General features: G+C 42.5%; 1 long non-coding RNA gene across 1 annotated transcript in view; it reads left to right on the forward strand.

Annotated features, from left to right (window-relative positions):
- The first annotated feature begins 3310 nt into the window (after window positions 1–3310).
- Window positions 3311–12334, forward strand: part of LOC141145806 (uncharacterized) — a 31507-nt gene continuing 22483 nt past the window's right edge. Inside the window, exons 1-2 of the long non-coding RNA XR_012244650.1 lie at window positions 3311–3425; window positions 7393–7494. This is a non-coding gene — a long non-coding RNA (uncharacterized lncRNA). The remainder of the gene's footprint in view (window positions 3426–7392; window positions 7495–12334) is intronic.

Genomic DNA, 12334 nt, shown 5'->3' on the forward strand with positions numbered 1-12334 from the left:
AGGATCGTCTTGGTTGGAAAAAACTTTCGTTTTTTCTTTGGCTTAGGCACTGAAGCTCTGCAGGTGAGGGGTGCAGCAGACTGGAGAGGAGGATTGGGATATGATAGAGAAGAGGTAACAGTAGCTGGGGGAAGTTCCTGTGGGTTTGTAGGCAGCTGAGAAGAGGCAGGTGGGTTGAATGCAGGATAGGGAGCAGAGACTGGATATGAGTATTTGGTTGGCAGCAGCGTATACTGAGCTGCAACTGCGGTTGACATGGGTGATGGGGAAACATATATTTGGGTAGGCTGGTGTTTGGTGGCAGAGGTGGTTTGTTTGGCTGGAGCTGCTTGCACCGTATCAGACCATGCTGAAAGTATAGGTTGTACAAACTGTGCTTTTAAATCTCCCTGTCTAACAAAAGACTGAGCAGACACAATGCACTCAGCAATCACCTGTGGGGAACAGGCTGAATAGTGCTCACAAAAATTGGCTGGATCACTAGGGATACAACCTGATTCATATCAAAAGGAGGAGTGAAATCATCACGGCCCTCTGGAATACAGGGCAGTGCCATCTCAGTACATATCTTGATCAAAGGCTGCACCTCCCCAAACAATATATAACCCTGATCGACCAGGGAGTGAGCCAAACGTATAGTGGCAAACAACTGGTCACTAGACCATCCTTTCAAAGCCTGGCGGAAATAATCACTACTTTCAGATGCCAGCAGAGAGAAATAAATAACCTCATCGGCATTCATGTTTGCAACCAACTGAATCAAAATGGTTTCCCTGTGCAGCCACTTCTGGTCAGGGATGGCCCTGGTATTCTGTCATAAACCAGATGTGACCAGAACTGTGTGACTGCAACAGAGTGAACCAGACATAAATAGGTGAAAGTAAGTTTATTAAGGAAAATGCATATGTGAACACACCACCAATACAGAGTGAACAACCAAACAATCAGTGATGTAAAACCAACCAGCATATGTAGCAAGAGGGAGTACCAGAATCGTAGTCAAGCCAGACCGGGGTCATAAACAGGGAATCAGTAGCTGGGAAGGGAGATAAACAGGACAAGAGAGGATGGATAGATCACAGGAGGGACGGGTCAGGTACAAGGCTCAGGGTCCAGGGTTCAGGTAACGGACAGGAAACAGGATCAACAGGTTCCAGGAATCAGGCTTCAGGTTCAGGCTACAGGTTCAGGCATCAGGCATCAGGCATCAGGCATCAGGCATCAGGAATCAGGAATCAGGAATCAGGAATCAGAGATACAGGTCAGGGCTCAAGGAACAATACCAGGGCAACATAAGTGTGCAATTGCCGGGTATTTATACTACAGTTCTGCTAATTAAAGTCAGGTGACACCTGTCTGCAGAGGGGAATACCTGCTCCATACTGCCAGGATTCCTCCGCTGGTGGACGCCAGTACTGCGGCCCAAAGGTGATAGAATACTTGCAGGAAAGAGCTCTTCTGACAGCTCCGAACTGCCAGGAGACACCTGCTGGTGGGCCTCAGTACTGTATGCCAAATGATCGATATCACCAGCAGAGGAGACCTTTCCTGACACCTGCACTCTGCATGGAATCAGGCATCAGGCATCAGGCATCAGGCATCAGGCATCAGAGATACAGGTCAGGGCTCAAGGAAAAATACCAGGGCAACATGAGTGTGCAATTGCTGGGTATTTATACTACAGTTCTGCTAATTAAAGTCAGGTGACACCTGTCTGCAGAGGGGAATACCTGCTCCATACTGCCAGGATTCCTCTGCTGGTGGACGCCAGTACTGTGGCCCAAAGGTGATAGAATACTTGCAGGAAAGAGCTCTTCTGACAGCTCCGAACTGCCAGGAGACACCTGCTGGTGGGCCTCAGTACTGTATGCCAAATGATCGATATCACCAGCGGAGGAGACCTTTCCTGACACCTGCACTCTGCATGTTGCAAACTTTTGATCCAGAGGAGGCTCAGGTTCTATTTAATTGTACCCCTTTATGTATCATCCTACTGTTAGCACAATTTGGCCAAACTAATAGCTGCTCTATTAGCCTCATCCCTTACTCCATCCCTGTAGCATTCTCCTAGATAGAGTTCTAGGATGGTTAGGTAAATTTAGTTCTTTTTAACGTCTCTGTAATCATGGGAGAAATTTGTAATTGCTTTGGACCGTTCTGGGCTCCTCGGCTGCAGGTTTGATTGTTTCCCCATGCCTTCTAGAGAATTCTGGAATGTAGTTGGCTAGAAAAGGCAAATTAGCTGTTTGAATGTTTATGTTGTCTCTGCTAGGTGGCTGGGGAGTACACAAATAGCATGGGGCCTGGGGCAGCCCTGTTCTTTTCCAGTAGAAGTTCCCAGCCTGAGGGGCTGCAGCTAGGTAAGAACTGGGGGCCTAATTTTTCAAGAATCTATGGAACTAATCAAAGGATTTCACTAGGAATCTTGTTTGAAGAGCTCATGGGTGAATGTCTGGCTAATATTGGAAGGGGGGATCCAAGTATCCAGGGACATTGTGAGTAGACCTGAGTCTAGGATCAGCGGCCCTTGCAGTGGTTAGCTCTACATACCTTACCCCTTTAAAAGTGGGTGTGGACACTCTATTATACTGGCTTTTTTTAATAATGTGAAAAAAAAAGTTTAGGTGAATGGTGGTGTAATGTAGGGTAACATTTTTGATAATTAATAGAAAAGTTTGGGATTCATGGAAAAAAAAAATGATGCTCACCTAGGTGAATGCAGCCTTAGTCCGATGCTGCATATGTACCCCACCAGCTCAAGACTGAGAACTAAGGCGATCAAACATCACTGATCAATCAGGTCTCGGTCCTTAGCCTGCAGAAGCATCGGTGACTGTCAGTGGCTCTCTGCTTTGCCCCTCCAGTGCTTATTAGAGGAATGGGCTGTGGACGGGACAGAAGTGGCTTTCTCAGGCTCTCAGTGGTTCACTGAGCTAGCTGCCAGACCAGCCTGGACCAGCTCTGCGATGCCAGCCGACAGCTTTAGCCCACTGCTGGTTGAAAACGAACTACAAGCATGTGATCCATAGGAGAAGTACAGCCAAAATGTTTAAACTATACTTCTCCTTTAAGTGTTTATTATAGAGGTCTACACATCTGTCCAAAAAGGAGGAATTACTGAAGAGAAAAGGGGGACAGGGTTATTTAGTTCCAAAAGAGGGGCATTTGGGAGGTATGCAGTCTGCACACTCAGAATCTGATCACTGTCTCTGGCCCCTCCTGAGGACAGAGAATAGTCTGCTTTGTATATCAAAAGTAGTAAATCCTGCTTGACAACAACAGTGCTGTGTTCCTTATTTCTTTCATCTGTTTTTCAGGCGTGTGAATTTGCCACAGGAATATAATTTTGGCACTGTGATTAGTCGATGTGGTGGATCAGAACATATTAACCTTTTCAGAAAGTTCAACTTAAAGTAGAACTAAAGGTAAAGCTTTTTTCATTTTGGTTAGATTAATGGAGCATTATAACCCCTGTCTGTTTTTTTTTTGTTTGTTTTTTTTGCTGTGTTCCATTGGGGAGATTTCCCTTCCTGTCCCATAGCCAAAAACGGGAAGTCCCTCCAAAGTGAGAACAAAGAACAAGGAAAACATGCACACTCCATGCAGATAGTGTCTTAACAGTCTCACTGTCATTCTATCACATTGAATTGCCAGTTGCTCAAAGAAAGTGTAGTTCCAGTGGTTTTCACATGACTATAAAGAAAAACAAAACAGGGCTACAAATCATCTGAGGAGCTGGTGGTATGACCCACAAACGCAAAGACAAAGGTTATCAGAGTTTTTCTATCTGGCTGAGAGAGGGCTACAACAAAATGACATTCACAGTTGCACATTTCTGGTAGCGCTCCTGTCAGGTCCCCGAGCCAGGTTTCAAGTAATGAATTACAGTAATTCCCAAATATCCCCACCATCATGACCCTTTACTCCATCCACCAGTATTCCAGCCAAATCTAAACCCAGGACGGTACAGGAGACCAGTGCAACTCAGAAGCCTAATACAGAGGTGAGTGTTCCTAATGATTCTTCGGATGATACCAGGGAACTCATAGATTCCATTACAGATTTTCCCACTACATATCAACCTATCTTAGACACTACCATGAAAGATATGCTTATGTCTCCACAATCGTTCCTACTCTCAGATATGATGTCATGTATGTGGTCATTTAGAGCAGAAGCACAGGATCTTGGGGGCAGGGTCGAGCATATAGAACAAACATTAAAATAATTAGCTTCATCCTTTAATACCCTGGTAAATGCACACAATGAAAAATAAGAGGACCTGTCTTGGCTAAAGTGGCAGATTTAGAAGACAGGTCTCTCTGAAACAACCTTAACATTCATGGCATCTTTGAGCACATACAACCCACACAACTACAAAAATATGTGCATGATCTTCTATACACCGTATTCCTGCTGCCACATCTATCAGTTAATGTACTGTGTGAGATGCTTTTGTATACTCACTTTTATCATGTAAAGTAGAAAGCATTGGCAACTTTCTGCAAACCGGAGAGTATCCTGCAACAGTTCAAAACACTACAAGTCTTCTCTGATCTCTCACAATATACCTTACAGTTACAGAAAAACTTGTTGCCAATAGCTAAAGCTCTGTGAAATCACAAGATTCTCTACTGCTGGAAATACACCAGTAAGCTCACCATTACTCAGAATGGCTGGACATCATTGATTTTGCCAGTGGAGGAGAAACTTAAATTGTTGCAAGAATAGGAAATCCTTCTGGATCTAACTTCATCCAAATTAGCACCACCTCCTCCGATTGTGTTGGATTTGAAGGTGGTACCCCACAGGTAGGGATGAGCCCGTGGTTTGCAAACAAATGGAACATATGGGCATTCGCTAGAATTAGAGCGCCGCGGAATGCCCCATAATGCACTGAGATCACAGTGCATTGACGTCTGATGATTGTCCAAAGCATGCACCTGACCTGCCTGCTTTGGCCAATCACAGCGCTCTCTGCTGCGAGAGCCATAATTGGCCAAAGATAGGTTGGCTTGGCCAATCGTGGCTCAGGGGAACTAAGTCCATGCCCCACACTATATAAGGCTGCTTACATAGCGGCCGTGTATAGTGTGTGGACGGAGATAGATTGAGCTAAATTAGGCAGGCAGGTTAGTTAGTGGTGAGCAGGCAGTGTATTTCATATATATATATATATATATTTAATCTGCATTTAGTGTAGACTAGATATTCACTGTAGACTCTATATTCAATCAGTGCAGGCAGTGTAGTATATATAACACAGTGTATTGAAGTGGTTAAGGGGAACCCCGCGCCAATTTTCTTTAAAAAAATGGTGTGGGGGTTCCCCCAAAAATCCACACCAGACCCTTATCCGAGATAAATATAGGCTTTCACCATGTCAGATTGTAGTGAATTTGCCACATCCCTGTATACATAGAAAAGGTAGTTTGTAACACCCCCCCCCCCCCCCCTCCGAAAAAAGTGGGACTTTAAATTGGCAAAGACACCAATAAATTGGTTAAAATAATATAGATTTATTAAACAAAAAAGACAGCAAGACTATGCAAAAAAATCATCTTCACATGATGATTAATAAAACAAACACTGACGATAGCACAATTACACATAAAATGATATCTTGCAAATGAAATATGATGGTACATATACAAAGTAGTTTCACTACAATGTCCGATAGTACTTTCCGGTGTCCAACATCCGGGATAAGTCCTAGGGGTACCCAATGCGTTTCAGGTTCAAAATAATTTCAGCAGGGGTAATTATATAGGAGGATTTATATTCTGATAAACAGAAAAGTACAATATAGTTTATGATGCAAGACCACAATTTAAACAGGCATAATGAGCATAGTGCAGCTAAATTCAACAGAGACAAGGGAAGGGCAGGGGTAGAGAGGAAGGAGAGGGGAGGAAGGTGGGCCCAAAGGGAAAAAAGAAAACAACTTACCTAAACGAGGTGAATGGCATCGTAAACAAAACAAAAAATAGTAATATTGCAGCAAGAGTAAAAAATGGCGTTGTCAGCGTTGATCATTGATTTGTACTAATGCTAGTTCAATTTACAACCACAATACATCAGGAGATGGTTTAAACCAATATTTAAGTTTAAAATATATTTGGACAATTTTTCTAGAAGTAGTTTGTAGTTTAAGTCAGCTAACAATAATATTTTAGGTGTTAAGGTGATGACCAGATATGGGACCCCTCAATCAATTCAGGTATATGGTTAAAGGGTAAAGGATGTTTGCAAGTAACATTTAAAAGAGTGATCAATACCTGATCACTTGAAGGCCCTCAACATTTCGGGGGGGGGGGGGGGGGGGGGTAAGCCGTTGAGGCTGTTTTAGTGCATAAATCATTAAGATAAGGGCTGGGGAAAGTCTTGAATGATTTAATACTCACTAGAGAACCTGTCTAGGCCTGGACATTTACCATTTGGGGGGAAGTCTATAATTTTGTACATTTCTACAGTTTTTGTACACGTAAAAACAGTGCATTGATATTGAAGCTGAATTTTGGAGAGTTTAGGCAAATTTAGTCTAGCTACAGATGTAGCTATACTTGTGTCTGATGGTTGGAGAATCTTCCTGTAGATTATAAAGGGAGATATAAAAGTCTACTATCTCCTTAGGGTTCATAATATTATGTTTATTAACACGATTAATAAAATGAGAGATTTTAATCTTGGTTCTCTGGGTTTTAACTCTCTAAGCCAAGAATTTTCTAGCTCTGTTGCCGCTGGCATATTAATTAAGTTTTAAGTTTTAACTTTCAGGAGTATTTGTCATACTGTTCACACAATAATGTGCACAATTCATGCCTAAATTTAGTCAAGGTAGAAGGGTTTGCCTGGTCATTCATTTCCTTATTCCTTTTACCCAAAGCATATATTTCTGATAGAAAACTATTAAGAATATGTAAACCCAACATTTCATATTCCTGGTATGTGCCTGCCGTACTATGTACTTATATGAAAAAATATTTCTGTTCTCTTTGTATTGCTTGCTTTGTGTGAAATCCCTGGTGTTCCTACCATTCCCTCTATATTAAAAACTCACCACACTAGACATGAGAGCACAGCGTAGTCAGTTCTCTAGCTGTGCTGGAATCTCAGAGTGCTCTCCTCCAATGATCAGACTGGAGCTGATATGCCCCCTTTGCACAGCCATTCACAGGGAAGATCGGTGTAATGCTGTTCTCCACCCTCCCTTCTCTATGCAGCTGAGAAAAGAGGGTATGTAATCACTTATTATTTCTATTTTAAACTGTATGGGTTATTTTACAAGGTGAGGGTTTACATATACTTTAATAGTTTGTTTGTGTAGCACTACCCCCATAGGAGCCACTGGACATGATAAGTTATCTCATTCTTTGCCTTAACCTCCTCCAGAATCTCAACTCCTCTGACACACCTGGTTGAGTGTACAAACATATGGTACCAGTTCAGTTCCATATCAAAGAAAAAACCCAGGCACCGAACCAAGTAGCAAAGGTAAACCTAATATACTGTATTATCACCCAATATGGTTGATAACAAGGCATGTTAAAAAAATTAAAATATATAGACAATGGTATTAACATTAACTAGCATATGAGATTATCAGTAGAGAATAGGCATAAGGAGGCATTTAATGTCCACATCAGCATAAACAGTAACAACACTACCTGAAGTGCAACAGCAAGCAGTAATAAGATTAGATCTAACAAAACAGCAGGAACTGTACTGCCAGCGTGCACTAATAGTGACAATGCTAGGCCTAAACTGACTGGGTAGGTACTGTCTGTGTTTAAATAATGGGAAGGGGTAAAGGGGACGAAAGGGATGTGCAGGGTGATTAATAGAAAGGGGCAGTCTTTAGAGACCTGCCTGCAGTGTAGTGTGAAGTGATGTTGTACAGCTCTAATATGAAATGCTGTGGATGAGGACCAGATGTGATGACAGGTCAATATAACTGTAGCTCAGGATTGGTACTAGGTGCGTTATATAATTAGATGAAGAGCAGCACGGGTTTGGTGAAGGTGCAGTATGAACGTAGTACACTAAATGTCCTGCTCTCAGTAGCTCTGTTTCTGCTAGCTGAATAAAGACAGGCCAATAGCCCTCTCATCAACCTCCAGGAGGTGGCGGCAAGCTCTCACAGTGTAAGGGCCCCCCTCAGTCTTGTCCTGGCAATTCAGTCATTTAGGGATCTGAAGTGGAGGATGGAGTTAACACTCTGCTCTCCTGGCGGCACTGTGTCAAGTAAACAGTGCTGACAGAGCTGTTAGAGCTCCAGTGTGTCTGCTCTCGACCTTGGGCCTTGCTGGCTTAGCCTTCTTAAAAACAAGTGCCTCACAGCATGAACTCCTGTGGCACCAAGAGAGCGGGCTTCTCTGGGCAGTTTAATAAAAACTCCCTTCTGGCTCCTCCTGCTGCCCACAGTCTATTGGGACCTATTAGAAAGGGTAAACATATTTAAAAGACGGTGTCCAGATGCAGTTAACACTGAACATAGGCTCTGATGAAGAATAAAGCAAGGTCTTAGCAACTCTAGTCACTCCCAGAGCAATATAAAGTAGTATAGACATAAAGCTGTCAGATGCTTCCTTGGGGAAATGTTTTGACTTCACATGACATCATGTGACGTCACATGATGTCATGTGACATCACATGACGTCACATGAGGTCAGAAGGGCTGCAGAGTCACCCAGTTATGTCACTGGGTGGCCTTGACCTTGCCTATATAACAGCTGTCACAGCCAAGAGACAGCAGTTGGCGGGACACCTCCCATCGAAGTGGAGCTTTTTTTTTTTTCATTTTTTGATCCGTTGGCGCTGTGATTGAAGATGGATGGACATCACAGTGCACTTTTTTTTTCATTTTTAATAAAGGAAACTGTCTTCTGTCGTTTTTACGTTTTTGACACTTTTTTGGTGAATGGGTAGGGGTACAATGTACCCACTACCCATTCACAAAGGGGAGGCGGGATCTGGGGGACCCCAAAGCACCCTTCCCATGTTGAGGGCATGTGGCCTGGTACGGTTCAGGAGGGGTGCACTCACTCGTCCCCCCCATTCTGACCTGCCAGGTTGCATGCTCGGACAAGTATTTTGTACCCCCCGGAAAAAAGTGGGACTTTATATTGGCAAAGACACTAATAAATTGGTTAAAAAATATAGATTTAGTAAACAAAAAAGACAGAAAGACTATGCTAAAAAAATCATCTTCACATGACGATTAAAAAAACAAACACTGACGATAGCACAATTACACGTAAAATGATATCTTGCAAATGAAATATGATGGCACATATACAAAGTAGTTTCACTCCAATGTCCCATAGTACTTTCCGGTGTCCAACATCCAGGATAAGTCCTAGTGGTACCCAACGCGTTTCAGGTTCAAAATCCTTTCATCAGGGGTAATTATATAGGAGGATTTATATTCTGATAAACAGAAAAGTACAATATAGTTTATGATGCAAGACCATGATTTAAACAGGCATAATGAGCATAGTGCAGCTAAATTCAACAGAGGCAAGGGAAGGGCAAAGGTAGAAGGAGAGGGGAGGGAGGTGGGCCCAGAGGGAAAAGAGAAGACAACCTACCTAAACAAGGTGAATGGCACCGTTATCAAAACAAAAATAGTAATATTGCAGCAAGAGTAAAAAATGGCTTTGTCAGAGGATGGCATGTATGGAGGTTTTAATTCAACCTGCACACCTGGAGTATTTTTGGCCCAGTGAGGGAAGATCAAACAACCTGATCCTTTCAATGGAAGTTTAAATAGGTATAGACACAAAGCTGTATGAAAAAATGGGAGAGAAAAAGAGGAAAAAAGTGGCGGTGTAAGCTCAATCAATCCAATTCCCTCCCCAAGTATTACTAACAGCGGTCCCATTATATAATCTAAAAAATCCCATGCTAGGAGAGTTGCATTAAATCTTATTAGCATGAAGTATAGAGTGGCCACTAATTACCTTGCAGTCTCAAACGAGGGGTCTCGCAGTACAAATAAATTGAGGATTATAGTCAGAATCCTGCATCAGTAACAAAACTGCAGTGAGATAGTCACTATCATTTGTTCGAGCCGTGAATAGAGAAAGAAAACCTAGCAGCGAGTGTCCATCTTCACCCCTCTTCCTTCCGGGGCCGTGAACTCCAGGTCTGTGACTGGCCGGAGTCACGTGACGTCACTCGGGCACATGCGCGCGGGAGCCACCAGTCACTGCTTGACCCCTATTAGAAACGGCACGATCTGCCCTTTTAAAGGGGTTTTAATAGTCACTGGCGATCGCCTTTTTTGTAAATATCTCCTAAACCATGGAGGTTTAGGAGATATTTCAAGCACCTACAGGTAAGCCTTAATATAGGCTTAAATGTAGGTAAAAATGGTTGTACAGGGTGTACAACCACTTTGAATGCAAAAAAGTACCCATCCCACTGCAAGATGTTGCAATGGAAATAGGCTTTAACAGGATCTTTTGCCATCACCGCCTCAGTCACATTAGTATACAAAAAGGAAAAAACAGCTTTGATTTTGTGTATGTATATATATATATGTATATATATATATATATATATATATATATATATATATATATATAATTATATTTAAAATCTCCTACTTAAAAAGTCACTCACAAATAATGTTTAATATAGGCTCATTGCATATATGTGCCGCCAGATATACAATGTTGGTGTTGCATCCACTTTATTTACACCCACTCCGCAAATCTCTGGCTCTTTTGGTTCGTCACTTCCGGCTTCAGCTCTGACGTCACATCCGGTTGCCACATAGCCAAGTCCATGAGTGTTATGTCCTTTCCGATGTCATCACCCCCTGTCCTAGATCAAATAACGTCATTGAACTGAGGACATTCTTAGGATTCTGTACCTACTACCGAAGATTTGTCAAAGGGTTTGCTAAAATAGTCTGACCCCTCAATGAATATCTAAAGAATGAGGAAGAAGATACTGTTTCACCAAAGCCAAGCAAGAAAAGTAACGGACCTAGTTGACTTAGAGAGTCTATTCAAGATCAATGGACAGACCGATGTGAGCAGGTGTTTTGCTAGCTTAAAGAAAGTTTTACCAATGCTTCTGTACTAGCATACAATGACCCTTCTAAACCATATGAACTATACGTCAATACTAGCAGAGACGTACTGATCGGGGTACTATACTAAGGACATATATGAGCAGAAGTCTGACCCCTACCGGCAAGCACTTCCCCTTTCACAAGTTGGAGTTTCTGGTCTTGAAGTGGTCAGTGGTGAACAAGTTAAAGGACTATCTGTGCAGACTTTCTGGTCAAGACTGACAACAATCCACTTATCTATATGCTCATTGTTGGAAGAAAATCAACATGTAATATAAAGTACTGTGAACTATATAGTGTATTCATTATACCTTTCTATCCAGCAGGTGCTGCAGTGTGATATTGTGTATTCTATGGTACAAATAACAGGATGTACCGTCTTTATCTAAATATGTACTTGTATGCTCCTTGTTCCTGTTCTCTACCTGTTCTATGATAAAAGACATGTAATATATTTCTCCATAAAAGTAAAGCCGTTTGCTGTATCCAAGAAGCTTCCAAAGCATGATTTCAATATTCAGCTAATAGGTTATGGGTCCCAGGCCCCCAGCAAACCCAGCAGCACCCAGAGGCACTGGAAACAATACTCAGTGAGTACAGCAAGTCAGTGAGAACTGTATACAAGCTACTGAAACATGGCTAGTGGTTCAGATGTGAAGCTTGCGATAGCAAAGCTGAACAATGCCAATTGCCAGTTGTGGAAGTTTAAATTGGAAGTGTTTCTCACCAAGGATGACTTGTGGCAAGTGCTGAATACAGACAAACCCACAGATGGAGAGACGGAGGACTGGGATAGGAAGGACAGACAGGCAAAAGCAATTATAAGCTTACTAGTGGAAGATGACCAGCTTATCCACATAAGAACAGAGAAAACGGCCAAAGGTATGAGGACTTCATTACAAAAGCTGCATGAGCGTTCAAGTCTAAACAGCAAATTGTTTTTGCTAAGAGAGTTGTACAAGATGAGACCACAAGAAGGCCAGCAAATGTGTGACCACGTGAATGCTATTGTCACAGGAATTTAGTAGACTAGACTGTGTGGACTGCACAGAAGGAACAGTACAAAACAACCATAGACCCACAAACAAATGATATATACAAATGGATGGGAAATACCATAATCGTAACAAAAGCCAGAGCGAGGTCATGGGGACCGATAGCGCCACCAACGGGTGAACCTTTTCATGACCGTGCCCCCCCTCAAAGGAGCGGCCTCCGGACTCTCCAACTAGTGAAATTGTCCAAAGTTCA

This window comes from Aquarana catesbeiana, linkage group LG05, assembly GCF_042186555.1.
Source record: "Aquarana catesbeiana isolate 2022-GZ linkage group LG05, ASM4218655v1, whole genome shotgun sequence".
Taxonomy (NCBI): Eukaryota; Metazoa; Chordata; class Amphibia; order Anura; family Ranidae; genus Aquarana; species Aquarana catesbeiana.